Genomic DNA, 15,629 nt, shown 5'->3' on the forward strand with positions numbered 1-15,629 from the left:
CAGCAATGTATGAGTGAACCCTTCTCCCCACATACTCACCAAAATTTATTTGTATTCTTTTTTTATATAAATTTTCTTTTTCTGATTTCCAGTTAAATATAGAATTTTAATTTTATAGCTTCACAATGAAGGGTCATACACTGAAATCAACACATATTCCTAGTATTTCAGTCTAAGTTTGTCCACATATATAGCTGAATTCAATTACAAGATATGGCCTAACAGCTGCTCAGGGAACTTTTTAAAAGTAGTTTTTACAGGTATTAAACAACTTCTTGAACACTGAAGTCATCATACATACAGAGCAAAGTCAGAGCTTTTATATTTGCATTTATTCTTCATTTAACTTTTAAAACACTACTACAATTGAACATTAAAACAAAAACAATAGTTAGTAGTGAGAATATTCTGATTATAGTCCTTAACTCGTTCACTATGCATATAAAATACCTGCAATGAGTGTTATTCACTGGCCCCATTAAGAGGTTTGACACTGAACACCACCTCTGGGATGATGTTCGTCATCCTCGTATGCTTCTTCATTCTCTTTCCAGATTTGAATCAAAGTCTACCAGTTCTACCTGATCCATTTCATCAGTCTCTTCTACTTCCTTCCTCTCAGGTAGGAGTTTTTCCAGCAAAGAGAGTTTGTCAGGAGACAAAAAGCCATTTTCAGGAAAGTTTACCTTAAACTCAATGATTAGGCGACCCTTTAAATATGGTCTATGATAAATTGGCATACCTTTGTTTAGCACACACTTTATATCTCCGTGCCTGACAATATGACCTGGATGAGAGGTTATGACTATGGTTTGATTTTCAAGAGTGGATATTGGCTTCTGGAAGCCACATAATGCTTCCACCGTCTGTACACCCATATACGTGAAGTCTTCTCCTCGTCCAGTAAAAACAGTATGGTCCTTCTGACCTAACACAATGATAATATCTCCTGGTTCCAGTCCTAGCTCTTGGTCTCCTTCACCACGGAATGTTGTCTTCTGTCCATCTTTCATGCCTTTGTCAATATGAACTTCTAGAATCTTCTCTCCAACTATCTTCCTTCCATTGCAGCTTTTACATCTATCTTTAGGACTGATACGTTCCCCATGGCCCTGGCACTCCATGCACACAGACTGAATTTGCTGAACCACTCCAGCAGGTCCTATCTGATGAATTCTTATTTGCATTCCAGAACCTCGGCAGTTTGGACAGCACTCTACTGCTCCTTTCTTAACACCTCAGCCTTCACATTTGTTACAAATCACATTCTTTTGGAGAGCCAGTTTTCTTGTTGCACCACTACATAAATCTTCTAACATTACTGAGAGCTGATGCACAAGGTTTTACCCCTCCTTTCTCTCTGCATCCTTCCTCCTCCTCCAAAAAACATATCAAAGATGTCCATGGGGGAGCCAGAACCACCACCTGCTCCACACTCCTTAATTGCCTGTTCTCCTCTTTTGTCATATAATTCCTTTTTCTTGGCATCAGAGAGAACTTCATAAACTTGAGAAATCTGTTTAAACTTTTCTCCTTCATTTGGATTCTTATCAGTGTGGTACTTCAAGGTCAGTTTCCTGTAAGCCTTTTTCAATTCTTCCTGGGTGGCATTGGGTTTGACCCCCAAAACATCATAGTAAGTGGTGTCTTTCACCATTTTCTACAGCCGGTGAGCAGGCTGGGGACAAGTGGGGGGGTGGGAAGGAGCACGTAACTGTGTGCAGCTCAGGCAGCCCAGCTCCTCTGCCTCTCAACGAGCGTTCTGGAAAGTTCCCGTTACTTGTATTCTTGATAATTGCCATTCTGACTGGACTGAAATAGAATCTCAGTATTGTTTAAATTTGCATTTCTCTAATTGCTAGAGATGTTGAACTTTTTTTTTTTTTCACCAATCATGATTCCTTAGAAAACTTGGAATGGAATCAACATTTGAATAAGTTATCCCATTCCTTAGCTTATACCAAAAGACATAAAATCAGTATACTACAGTGATGTAGCCACATCAATATTTATAGCAGCTTACTTCACAATAGTCAAGCTATGGAACCAAATTAGGCACCCTTCAACAGATAAATGGATAAAGGAAATGTAGTATATATACACAATAGAATATTACTTAGCCATAAAGAAGAATGAAATTATGGTATTTGCTAGTAAATGGATGGAACTGGAAAAATCATGCTGAGTGAAATAAGTGAGTCCTCCCAAAAAACAAAGGTTGAATATTCTCTCTGGTAGGTGGATGCTAACCTATAAGAAGGCACAGTAGGGAGGGGAGATATAGGTCATTGGATTAGACAAAGGGGAATGAAGAGAAGGGAGGGAAGATGGGAATAGAAATGGTGGAATGGATTGGACATAACTTTCCTATCTTCATATGTGAATACAAAACCAGTGTAACGGTGGCTTCAAGATGGCGGACTAGAGGGTGGCTGCATTTCATGTTGCTCCAGGACTCAGAATTCAAAAGAGGAGATATTGAGAGACTTGGGACCAACTCAAAGCAGCTGGGTAAATCTGTCCCGTTGGGGAGGCATCCTGGATGGGGTGGTAGTCCCGGAACCCAGGAAACTTTGTGAAGTAGAGATGCCCGGTGAGACACCCCTCCCCCTGCTGGAGCAGTGAACTCGGACAACTGGGAGCATCGTAGAGGAGGCCGCTCAGCACAGCGCTGGGACTCAGAGCAACCACTGGGGCTCTGGGTGGCAGCCCAGAGGAGGAGCTGCGCAGAGAGCTGTTTGGACTCGGAGCGACTGCTTCTGAACCCCGAGGGGGGTGGGGGGGGGAGCTGCCCAGAGGAGCACAGCGGGTCGCTTGGACTCAGAGTGATTGCATCAGAGCTCCATGCGACTGCTCAGAGGAGGAGGTGAGTGGTGAGTTCTTTGGACTCGAAGTGACTGCTCCTGAACACTGTGGGGCTGCACGGAGGAGAAGCACAGTGGGTCTCTAGGACTCAGAGCGACTCAGAGCGACCGCTCCTGAACACCTACCCTGAGGAGGAGGAGGAGGAACAGGATGGGTCACTTGGACTCGGAGTGACTGCCCAGGGATACGGGTGGTTGGCAGGAGGAGGAAGCACGCAGTGAGTTGTTTGGACTCCTAGTGACCGCACCGGAACACCAGGTGGCTGTCCAGAGGAAGAGGTATGCGGCGGGTTGCTGGGACTCAGAGCGATGGTACGGGGCTCCAGGTGGCTGCTCAGAGGAGTGGCCGCATAGCCAGGCGATTAGGTGCAGAGCAGGGTCCCAGGACCTAGGAGGTTTCTTGGTGGAAGAGCCCCACAGAGACACGCTTAGGGGCAGAGTGAAGGTTCCAGGACTGCAGGCAGATTCTCTGAGGAGGGGCAGATTCTCTGAGGAGAGGCAGCCTAAGGAGACTCGTCTGCGAGGAGTGAGGCTCCCAGGCCCAGGGGGTAGGTCCGGGCCCCTGGGAACATTGCAGAGGAAGGCAGCCCAGCCCAGGCAGTAGTTGTAGATTGAGGGAAAACTCTAGGAAGGGAATCGACCAGCTAGACCTCCCCACCGGGTGAGTCTTCCCTGCCGGGTGAGGTTTTCCCACAAGGACGGTAAAACCAGAGACACAGGCCCAAACAGGCCTTGCCTCAGCCTGCAGCCTAGTTCCCCTTTGGATGACCATTGGTCAACAAATGGAGGCTCCTCTGCCCACTAGCAGGGAATATACCCCACCTAAAGGCGACCACCCCTAGAGAGGCAGCTTCCTTGAGGAGCACCGCGCTATCAACTTCCTCTAAGACTTCAGCCTACTGAAGGCTAAGAGGGGATATATATAGAAATCTTCAGGGACATTGTAAGTCAATAGGGGAAATCTGCAACATCTCAGCGGTCCACTGATACCTGAACAATATGAGAAAACAAGGAAAGAAAATGCTGCAAACAAATTTAGATGTTACATAAATAAAATCCAATGACAGCATGGCAGAAGAAACAACAGAAAAGGAGTTCAGAATGTACATGATTAAAATGATCAGGGAAGCAAACGATGAGATGAAAGAGCAAATGCAGGCACTGAATGATGAGATGAAAGAGCAAATGCAGGCATTGAATGATCGCACCAATCGACAGTTAAAAGAGCAAATACAGGAAGCAAAAGATCATTTCAATAAAGAGTTAGAGATATCGAAAAAAAAAAAAAAAAACCAAACAGAAATCCTTGAAATGAAGGAAACAATGAACCAAATTAAGAACTCCATAGAAAGCATATCCAATAGGATAGAACACCTGGAAGACATAACCTCAGACATTGAAGACAAAATATTTAACCTTGAAAACAAAGTTGAACAAACAGAGAAGATGGTAAGAAATCATGAACAAAATCTACAAGAATTATGGAATATCATGAAAAGGCCAAATTTAAGAATTTTGGGGATTGAGGAAGGCTTAGAGAAATGAACCAAAGGAATGAACAATCTATTGAATGAAATAATATCAGAAAATTTCCCAAATCTGAAGAATGAAATGGAAAATCAAGTTCAAGAGGCTTATAGGACTCCAAATACATAAAATTACAGCAGACCCACACCAAGGCACATTATAATGAAAATACCTAACATACAAAATGAAGTCAGAATTTTAAAGGCTGTGAGAGAAAAGAACCAAATTACATTCAGGGAGAAACCAATACGGATATCAGCAGATTTTTCACTCTGGACCCTAAAAGCTAGAAGGGCCTGGAACAACATTTTTCAAGCCCTGAAAGAAAATGGATGCCAACCAAGAATAGTATACCCAGCAAAACTTACCTTCAAATTTGACGATGAAATAAAATCCTTCCATGATAAACAAAAGCTAAAAGAATTCACAAAGAAAGCCAGTATTACAGAATATTTTCAGCAAAATATTCCATGAGGAAGAGATGAAAAGCAAAGAAGCAAATCACCAAAGGGAGGAATTATCCTAAAGGAATTGTCAAATAAAGGAGGAAACAAGTTGTGTCAAATAAATAAATAAATAAAATAAAAAAATGAACCAAATGACCGGGAATACAAATCATATCTCAATAATAATCCTGAATGTTAATGGCCTGAATTCATCAATCAAAAGACATAGACTGGCAGATTGGATTAAAAAGAAAGATCCAACAATATGTTGCCTGCAAGAGACTCATCTCATACAAAAAGATACCCATAGGCTAAAGGTGAAAGGATGGGGAAAAACATACCATGCACATGGACTCAGCAAAAAAGCTGGAGTATCCATCCTCATTTCCGATAATGTGGACTTCAAGCCAAAGTTAGTCAGAAGGGATAAAGAAGGACATTTCATACTGCTTAATGGAAGCATAAATCAGCAAGATATAACAATCATAAACATCTATGCCCCAAACAGTGGCTCATCCATGTATGTCAAACAAATCCTTCTCAATTTCAGAAACCAAATAGACCATAACACAATAATACTAGGTGATTTCAACACGCCTCTCTCACCACTACACAGATCTTCCAAACAAAAATTGAATAAAGAAACCATAGATCTCAATAACACAATCAATAATTTAGACTTAACGGACATTTGTAGAATATACCATCCAACCAAGAGCGAATACACTTTCTTCTCAGCAGCACATGGATCCTTCTCTAAAATAGACCATATATTATGCCACAAAGCTAATGTTAGCAAATACAAGAAGATACACTACCTTGTATTCTATCAGATCATAATGGATTGAAGTTAGAAATAAATGAAAGAGTAAAAAACAGAAACTACTCCAACACCTGGAGATTAAACACTAAGCTATTATATGATGAATGGATAACAGAAGATATTAGGAAGGAAATTAAAAAATTCTTAGAGGTAAATGAGAACAAAGAAACATCATATCAAAATCTCTGGGACACTATGAAAGCAGTACTTAGAGGAAAATTTATTTCATGGAGTGCATTTAATAAAAGAAGTAAAACTCAACAAATAAATGACCTAACACTACAGCTCAAAGCCCTAGAAAAAGAACAACAGACCAGCACCAAAAGTAGTAGAAGACAGGAAATAGTTAAAATCAGAGCCGAAATCAACAAAATTGAAACAAAAGAAACAATACAAAAAATTGACAAATAGTTGGTTCTTTGAAAAAATAAACAAAATTGATAAAACTTTAGCCACACTAACAAAGAGAAGACGAGAGAAAACCCAAATCACTAAAATTCGGAATGAACAAGGAAATATCACAAGAGACACTAGTGAAATACAAAACATAATTAGAAGCTATTTTGAAAATCTATACTCCAACAAAATAGAAAATCTCGAAGTCATCAACAGGTTTCTAGAGACATATAAATTGCCAAAACTGAAGGAGGAGGACATACACAATTTAAATAGACCAATTTCAAGTACTGAAATAGAAGAAATCATCAAAAGCCTACCAACAAAGAAAAGTCTGGAACCAGATGGGTTCTCAGCTGAGTTCTACAAAACCTTTAAAGAAGAGCTCATTCCAATACTTCTCAAAGTATTCCATAAAATAGAAGAGGAGGGAACCCTCCCAAACTCATTCTATGAAGCCATTATCACCCTAATAACTAAACTAGACAGAGACACATCGAGGAAAGGAAATTTCAGATCAATATCCTTAATGACCATGGACTCAAAAATTCTCAACAAAATTTCAGCAAATCGCATACAAAAACATATTAAAAAGATAATGCACCATGATCAAGTGGGTTTCATCCCAGGGATGCAAGGTTGGTTCAATATCAGGAGATCAATAAATGTAATTCATCATTTCAACAGACTTAAAGTCAAGAATCACATGATTATTTCAATAGATGCAGAAAAAGCATTTGATAAAAAACAGCATCCCTTCATGCTCAAAACACTAGAGAAAATAGGGATAGTGGGAACATTCCTTAACATTGCAAAGGCCATCTACACTAAGCCCATGGCCAATATCATTCTAAATGGTGAAAAACTGAAAGCATTCCCCCTAAAAACTGGAACAAGCCAGGGATGCCCTCTTTCACTACTTCTATTCAATATCGTCCTTGAAACTCTAGCCAGAGCAATTAGACAGACCAAAGAAATTAAAGGGATACAAATAGGAAAAGAAGAACTCAAACTATCCCTATTTGCTGATGATATGATTATATACTTAGAGGAACCAGGAAATTGTACCAGAAAACTTTTAGAACTTATAAATGAATTCAGTAAAGTAGCGGGATATAAGATCAATGCACATAAATCTAATGCATTTTTATACATAAGGGATGAAACTTTGGAAAAAATAATTAGGAAAACTACCCCATTCACAATAGCTTTGAAAATAATAAAATACTTGGGAATCAATCTCACAAAAGAGGTGAAAATCCTCTACAATGAGAGCTACAGCATACTAAAGAAAGAAATTAAAGAAAACCTTAGAAGATGGAAAGATCTCCCATGTTCTTGGATAGAAAGAATTAATATTGTCAAAATGACCATACTACCTAAAGTGCTATACAGATTCAATGCAATTCCAATGAAAATACCAATGATGTTCCTTACAGAAATAGAGCAAGCCATTATGAAATTCATCTGGAAAAATAAGAAACCCAGAGTAGCTAAAGCAATCCTTCACTGGAAACATGAAGCTGGGGGTTCGCAATACCAGATCTTCAACTCTACTACAAAGCAATAGTAACAAAAACGGCATGGTATTGGTACCAAAATAGAAAGGTAGATCAATGGTACAGAACAGAGGACACGGACACAAACCCAAATAAATACAATTTTCTCATACTAGACAAAGGTGCCAAAAATATGCAATGGAGAAAAAATAGCCTCTTCAATAAGTGGTGCTGGGAGAATTGGAAATCCATATGCAATAAAATGAAACTAAACCCATATATCTCACCATGCACAAAACTAAACTCAAAATGGATTGAGAACCTTGGAATCAGACCAGAGACCCTGCAGATCATAGAAGAAAAAGTAGGTCCAGATCTTCAACATGTTGGCTTAGGACCAGACTTCCTCAACAGGACTCCCATAGCACAAGAAATAAATGCAAGAATCAATAACTGGGATAGATTCAAACTAAAAAGCTTTCAGCAAAGGAAACTGTCAGCAATGCGAAGAAAGAGCCTATAGAGTGGGAGAAAATCTTTGCCAATCATACTTCAGAAAGAGCGCTAATTTCCAGAATCTATAAAGAACTCAAAAAAATCTACACCAAGAATGCAAATAATCCAATCGACAAATGGGCTAAGGAAATGAATAGACACTTCACCAGAGAAGATCTGCAAGCAATCAAGAAACATATGGAAAAATGTTCAACCTCTCTAATAATAAGAGAAATGCAAATCAAAACCACCCTAAGATTCCATCTCACCCCAATTAGAATGGCGATTATCAAGAATACAAGCAACAACAGGTGTTGGCGAGGATGTGGGGAGAAAGGTACATTCATACATTGCTGGTGGGAATGCAAATTGGTGTAAACACTATGCAAAGCAGTATGGAGATTCCTTAGAAAACTTGGAATGGAACCACCATTTGACCCAGCTATCCCACTCCTTGGCCTATACTCAAAGGACTTAAAATCTGCCTACTACAGAGATACAGCCACATCAATGTTCATAGCTGCTCAATTCACAATAGCCAGACTGTGGAACCAACCTAGATGCCCTTCAATTGATGAATGGATAAAGAAACTGTGATATATATATACAATGGAATATTACTCAGCCATAAAGAATGATAAAATTATGGCATTTGCAGACAAGTGGATGAAATTGGAGAATATCATGCTAAGGGAGATAAGCCAATCTCAAAAAACCAATGGACAAATGATATTGCTGATAAGTGGATGATGACACATAATGGAGGGTGGGAGGGTTTAGTGTTAGGGTTAGAGTTAGGGTTAGGGAGGGGGGCAAGAATGGAGGAAGGAAGGACTGTATAGAGGGAAAAGAGGGGTTGGAGGGATTGGAGGAAGAGAAAAAGTAACAGAATGAATCAAACAACATTACTCTATGTAAATTTATGATTACCCAAATGGTATGCCTTTACGCCATGTACAAATAGAGAAACAACATGTATTCCATTTGTTTACAATTAAAATATATATATATATAGATGTGTACGATGACATAAAAAAAACCAGTGTAACTCCATATCATGTACAACCATGTGAATGAGATTCAAATTGGAAAGGGTTGCACTCCATGTATGTATAATACGTCAAAATATACCCTACAGTCATGTATATCTAAAAACAACAAATAAAATAAAGGCATAAAAAGAAGAAAAATAAAATGAGAGGTTAAAATGTAGATTTATCAATAGATATCATTGAAATCCAGAGGGTCATTAGAGGCTATTTTGAAAACATGTATTTCAATAAGCTGGAACATATAGAACAAATAGACACATATGATCTACCAAATTTATACCAAGAGGATATAGAAAATCTGAACAGACCAATTATGAGCAATGAGATTGAATCAGTGATGAAAGAAAAGAAAGCCCTGAACCAGTTGAATCCTCAGTTGAATTCTTCAGACCTTCAATGAAGAACTAACACCAATTTTACTCAAATTAGTACAGGAAATTGAAAGGGGAGCACTTCCAAACTCAATTCTACAAAGCTGGCATCTCCCTGATACCAAAAAATAGAGAAGGACACATCAAGGGAAGAAAACTACTCTAATATCCTCCATGAACACAGATGCAAATTCCATTCAACAACACATAAAGAAAATGTTGCATGTATACACAATGGAGCTCTAGTCATCCGTAAAGAGGAATGCAATTATGTGATTTGAAGGAAATGGATTAAAATGGAGAGCATCACACTGAACAAAATTAACCAGACTCAACGAATCAAGGGTTTCTTGTTTTCTTTGATAAGTGGAAATTGGAAAGAAAAAAGTGGGAAAAATTGTATGTCCTGAAACTAGAGGGGAGACCCACCAGAGTAGAGGAAGGGGATCAAGGGGACGGAGATGGTGGGGGAAAGGAGATGTGATGGGAGATGAAATTGGTCAAATTACGTGTATGTATAAATATGTCGCAATGAATTCCATGATTATATATAATCATAATGCAGCTATAAAAAGAAAAACAATATTAACAAGTATAATATGCCAGATCCTCTTCTAAGTATGTTTCATCCATTGAGTGATGTAAATCTTTTAAACATTCTGCCATCAGTACTATGAATTCCATTTTAGACAAATGGAAGCTCAGGCAAGGATATCTTGCCCAAAGTCACACAGAAAATAAGTGTCAGAGCCAGGGCTGAGCACTCATGCTGTGGGTTTGCTTCACAGATGAGGAACTATGATCTTACAGAACACAAAACTCTTCATCTTCCCAGCTCAATTTTAAATGGTGTTGCATTTTTATTTGGGTTTCCACATGCATATTATTGTTATGTATACATCAGATTGGTTTTTGTGTGTTGACCCTTTCATCTGCTCTTTTGGTCAACTCAATTTATTAATTCCAGGAGTTGGGTTGTAGATCTCTTGGGATTTTCCAAATAGACTACCATGTCATCTGTAAGGAGAGAACTCACTTATTAATTTCAGTTGGTTTGTAAAACATTTGGGGTTTTTTAATAGGACTATCATGTCATCTGCATTTAGGGACTATTTTATTTCTTCATTTCCAATCATTATTCTTTATTTCTTTTTCTTGCCTTATGGTAATGACCAGAATACCCAGAAAACAGCATTTCCTAAGAATGGCAAGAATATACATACCTTCCTTGTTCTACAATTTAGTGGAGGAATATTTCATTTTTCACTACTAAGTATGATGTTAGGTTTAGGCATTTGCAGTTGATCAGGCAGAGAAAAGTCTCTTCTATTCTGTGTATGCTGGAACTTTTTATTATGAATAAGTAATGTATTTGTGAAATACCTTTCCTGCATCAGTTGATATAATCATGTGGGTTTTTTTTCCCTTCTTTATCCTGTTGATATACTGGATTATAGGGTTTCATTTTCAAATAGTAAACTAACATTGCTTTCCTGGAATAAACCTTCCTTAGTTATGATGTTTAATTCGTTTTATACACTGCTGGCTTCAACCTGTGTTTCAGAGATTTGCACATAAGATAATGGGTGATATTGTTATTTTCTTCTTCTCTCTCTGCCTTTCCTGTCTTTGGATTTTTACAAAAGCAATATTAGCCTCATAAAATGTACTAAGTGGTTTTTACTCCTCTTCTGCTTTTTTCATTATAATATTAGTATCAATATTGCTATTAATTTGTTAATTCTTCTTTGAAAATCTCATGGGGTTTTCTTGTGAAACCATTTGGGCCTAGACAATTTTTTTAAAGCTTTAAAATTATTAATTCAGATCATTATGGGGCTGTTTAGATTGTCTATTTCATGTTGATTGACACTTGGTAATATTTGATTTGTGAGGATTTGGTCCATTTCTTAAATTGTCATACTTATGACCATAAAGTAGTTTATAGTATACTCTTACTGTCCTTTCAATGGCTATAGGATCTGTTCTGATATTCCCTGTTTTATTCCTGATACTGAACATTTGTGTCTTTTCTTGTGCTTATTAATTTTGTTCATTGGTTTTAAAAAGTACTACTGTTTTATTAATTTTCTCTATTGTGTTCCTATTTTCAATTTATTTTGTTTCTACTCATAATTTTCTACCATGTGCTTGCTTTGTACTGTAAGAGAGGAAAAATAAGTTTCCATCTAACTTGCATAGCGCTTAGTTGGCACAAACCCCTGTAACAAAAATGCAGAAGTGTATTAACATTTCTCTCTCAGGTATACATGGAAGATTCCCAGAGAACTTAACAATTCTCCAGAGTAGATCTAAAAGAGGTGGCTTTAACTTCAGGCTTACATGCCTCCTTGGAAAACTGCATAGCCACTTTCTCCTCGTGATTCCTCAAGAACTATTGCTAAAATGAAGATGTAAGATGATAACTGCGGGTAAGGATCACACTAGCTGAAAGGACAGCAATGTGTTATATCACTCCCCAAGAGATCAGCATTTCAAATATTTCCAGAAAGCACATTCACTGGTGTCAATGTGTTACCTTTGGTTCACCCGTGGAAGCTGTCAAGTTCTAAACATGTCCTGCCCTGCCACTGTTGATGTGCCACCTTGACCTGCCTTTCTCTCAACCTATGTGAAAACTTTATTGCAGAGGGAACTCTGCAAGGTCCTAGCAGTCTAAGAAGGAACTACATCTGTTCCAGATATGGGCTCTGATGTAACTTCCGATAAATAAAAGGAAATTCTCTTCAGGGATAGATAACCTCAATCAGATGTCCAGCTTTGTTCATGAGATGTCAAGGAATTTCCCCAGTAGAAAGGTCTGCCTCTTCTCTAAGTATTGGAAATTACCTCTCAAGTTTGCAAATCTTGTGGACTTTCTTTTCCTTCCTTCTTCAGTTTCTGCTTGAGATAACTAATTTTGTTTTTGTCTGGAATAAGAAACATGTCATCTGGCACTGGTATATACACATGGATTTAACTCTGAGTATCATAGCTTTTAAAAAGAATCAGTATTTATGCAGATCATCTCAATTTATTGCTTTCTACAGAATTACCTGCTTTTAAAAATTTAGTTCTATAAGCTCATATAAATCTTAAGGAGTTAAAACCAATAGGAAAGAGTAATCTATTTCTACCACATATTATTTTATTTATTTTATGTTTTTGGTACTGGGGATTAAGCCCTGGGGTGCTTAACCGCTGAACAACATCCCCAGCCCTTTTTCTTTTCTTTTAGTTTTTTTTTTTTTTTTTTAATTTTGAGACAGATTCTTGTTACATTGTTTAGGGTCTTGCTAATTTGCTGAGGCTGGTTTTGAACTTGCGATATTCCTGCCTCAGTCGCCTGATTGGAATTATAGGCATGTGCCACTGCACTTGACTTTCTATCATATTTTTATTCATAATTTTGTCCTCCTTGTCATATTGTTTCAAAGGTCTAGTTCTATTCTTTTGAATGTTTTATTTTTCCTATGTTGACCTTTGAGAATGGAATTTTAGAGTCCATTCAAATACTTTTAAATGAAAATAGTCAACCTGTCAAACATCCTGAAACAAAATAAGAGTTATATGTGAAAATATATGATTCTTTTCATAGTTTGATGCTAAGAATTTGTGTGAATGCAGTAAACATAGGACAATCAAACTACAAGAAAGCAGTTAAATTGCTCTGTGTGTGTGTGTGTGTGTGTGTGTGTGTGTGTGCGCTCACACATGTATGATTTCACACACGCACATGCAATTCTGAATTTTGTTTCTTTTCAGGGAATCATGCAAGATAATTTCTACTGTACCAGATGCTGGTTGGACTACTTTGGAAGACAAAGTTCAGGGTAAATGATAGTTTTAAGGGTTCTCACTCTTAGCTAAGACTATCGATCTGATAATTGTCAGATAAACACTAAAAGCTAATAGATGTCAGCTGTGAGGGAGGTCTGCCTTAACATTCTGCAGGGTTTTGTCTTTCAGAAAGATTTTATCACTGGTACAGTTGAAGCCAGTTGTGTGGGGATACAGCAAATATGTAAATGGCAGAATCAGATAACTCTTCATTGAATAATATGCTGAGATGAACTCAACTTCAATAGAGCTCAGATAACTTTAAATTTAAAAACATCTCTAAAATCAGATTCTTTGACTCAAAGTTTAGGAAGAACATTTAATGTTAGAGTGATTCTTAACCTCTCTTCACATAATATTCTTTCAAGCGAACGTTTTTGTTATGAACACAGATTGGTCTCATTGTCTAATCCATTGATGTATGGATCATTGTGCATTTTAAAATCAATATGTTCTAAAGTTCATATTCTTCACTTACTGATGCATGCAAGTGCTGTAATACAAAAATAACTTTAGTAGTCTTCTTCTCATCATCATGATTCCAAATGATAAACTGAAAGCCTATCATTTAAAACCATCTGCAGCTCTGGGTAAATATCACTTTCACAACATGATCTAAAGCTGTTAGAGATCCTTTATGTAAGAGCATTCAGTGGCCTTTTATTATCTCTACCAAAAAATGCATAAAATAATGATCTCCAATTAATTCCACTAACAAATGCTGTGAATGTCAGATGAGACGAAGGTAAGTTTACTGTTTATTCTTCTGGTAGCTATCCATCTACCAGTTGCCAAATAAAGGTTAACATGTTAATGAATGAGGCTGAGTACACGGAGTCTATAATTTGAGCATAGATATAGACATAGCTAGAAGAAAATAATTTACATTTGGTATTTATCAATAACATTTCCTTGTAGACTGATCCTTTGTTAGTGTTTTTCAGCATTGCTAATGTGCAGGGAGCCTTCACCTATTTTCATCTTACTCAAATTACAGGAATATAGTCATCCAAGGTGCAAGTGCTTTGCTTCCTGAACTCTCTGGAAAACGCAATAAATTTGATTATAATAGAAACAGGATCCAGAAGAAGGGTCAAAAACCCTCAGTATTAGTAGACTGTTAGTCATGTTACTCTGAAAAATAATCCTTAACCTCTTTGAGACTCATTTTCTAAATGAGTCAAGGGAGACTTTTTTACTCTTGATCAAAGTTGCTTCTTGGTGTTTAAATTTTGTAGCCCCAGCTAGAATTAAAATCAAAATGAAAGGACACGTGACTTTGATTTTCAGTGGAATAAAGTAATGACGATGCAATTAAGCTACTTTGGTTCAAATTGAATTTGAGTACTGGTTGCAGAATGGTTAAAGTTAAGAACTGTAGGACTTATCCTTCACAAGCTCTGAATTAAGAGGCAGGGGTGTGGGGGATCCACACTAGAAATAAAAGTTCACTAAAACATGGGCAGAAACCAGAAGCAATGTGAAAATTAGTCACAAAAACACGATAGGAAAGAAGAAAGAAGGATAGAGTGATATGGTGGGTCCAGTAGTGTGTGAACAGTCACTTTCTAGTCTGCAGCATAAATGCCTAACTGGTCTTCTTTCAGGGTCCAGTAGTGTGTGAACAGTCACTTTCTAGTCTGCAGCATAAATGCCTAACTGGTCTTCTTTCATGCTCTGTTAACTTTTTCCTAGCTCACACTGCTGCCTCCATTTCCCTAGCATCCATGACCACATGATTACTCATGGCATTCCTGTTCTTCTTCAAAAGGTCTTGGAAATACTGCTTCTGGTGCAGTGGACAGAGTCTTCACTCCTCAGGGTACACTGCATGGTCTTCCTGCCATCTCCTGTTGCTCTGCCATGCAGTTTCCAGATGCCAGGAAGCTGCTCCCCAACATGTTTTGTTGCCTTGTGTCTCCCTGTTTTCTCACAGGCTTTTTTTTTTTTTTTTTTTTTTTTTGCCTCTTCTGCATCAATCACCAGTTACTTAGGGTTATAGTTTTGTTTTGTTGTTTTTCAAATATTCCTGTGAAATGCATGGTACATTTTCCTGCTTTATTTTATTACTTTGTCCTCCATGTTCCCAGGATTTATTTAGCATGTATCAACCATATTTTGGGCATTTGCATACTAGATTTTGATAAATGCCTGTGTTGTATCTTCTACAGTTTTATTGTATATTTAGATAAAGTATTTTTTAAAAAGGTAAATTGATACATAAACTGTATTCCTACCAGCAATATTTTCTGCTTGGCAAGGGAGCTAAGGAAGCACACAAAATATAGGACCTGGTAAACTTTGAATTTCCTATAC

At 37.7% G+C, this 15,629-nt stretch overlaps 1 pseudogene across 1 annotated transcript; it reads right to left on the reverse strand.

Annotated features, from left to right (window-relative positions):
- Window positions 1-478: 478 nt before the first annotated feature.
- Window positions 479-1,729, reverse strand: LOC306668962 (dnaJ homolog subfamily A member 1-like; annotated as a pseudogene). Its single transcript has one exon. The product of its transcript is annotated as a dnaJ homolog subfamily A member 1-like (transcript).
- Between the last annotated feature and the right edge of the window lie 13,900 nt (window positions 1,730-15,629).

This window comes from Sciurus vulgaris (assembly GCF_902686455.1).
Source record: "Sciurus vulgaris genome assembly, chromosome: 8".
NCBI classification, from domain to species: Eukaryota; Metazoa; Chordata; class Mammalia; order Rodentia; family Sciuridae; genus Sciurus; species Sciurus vulgaris.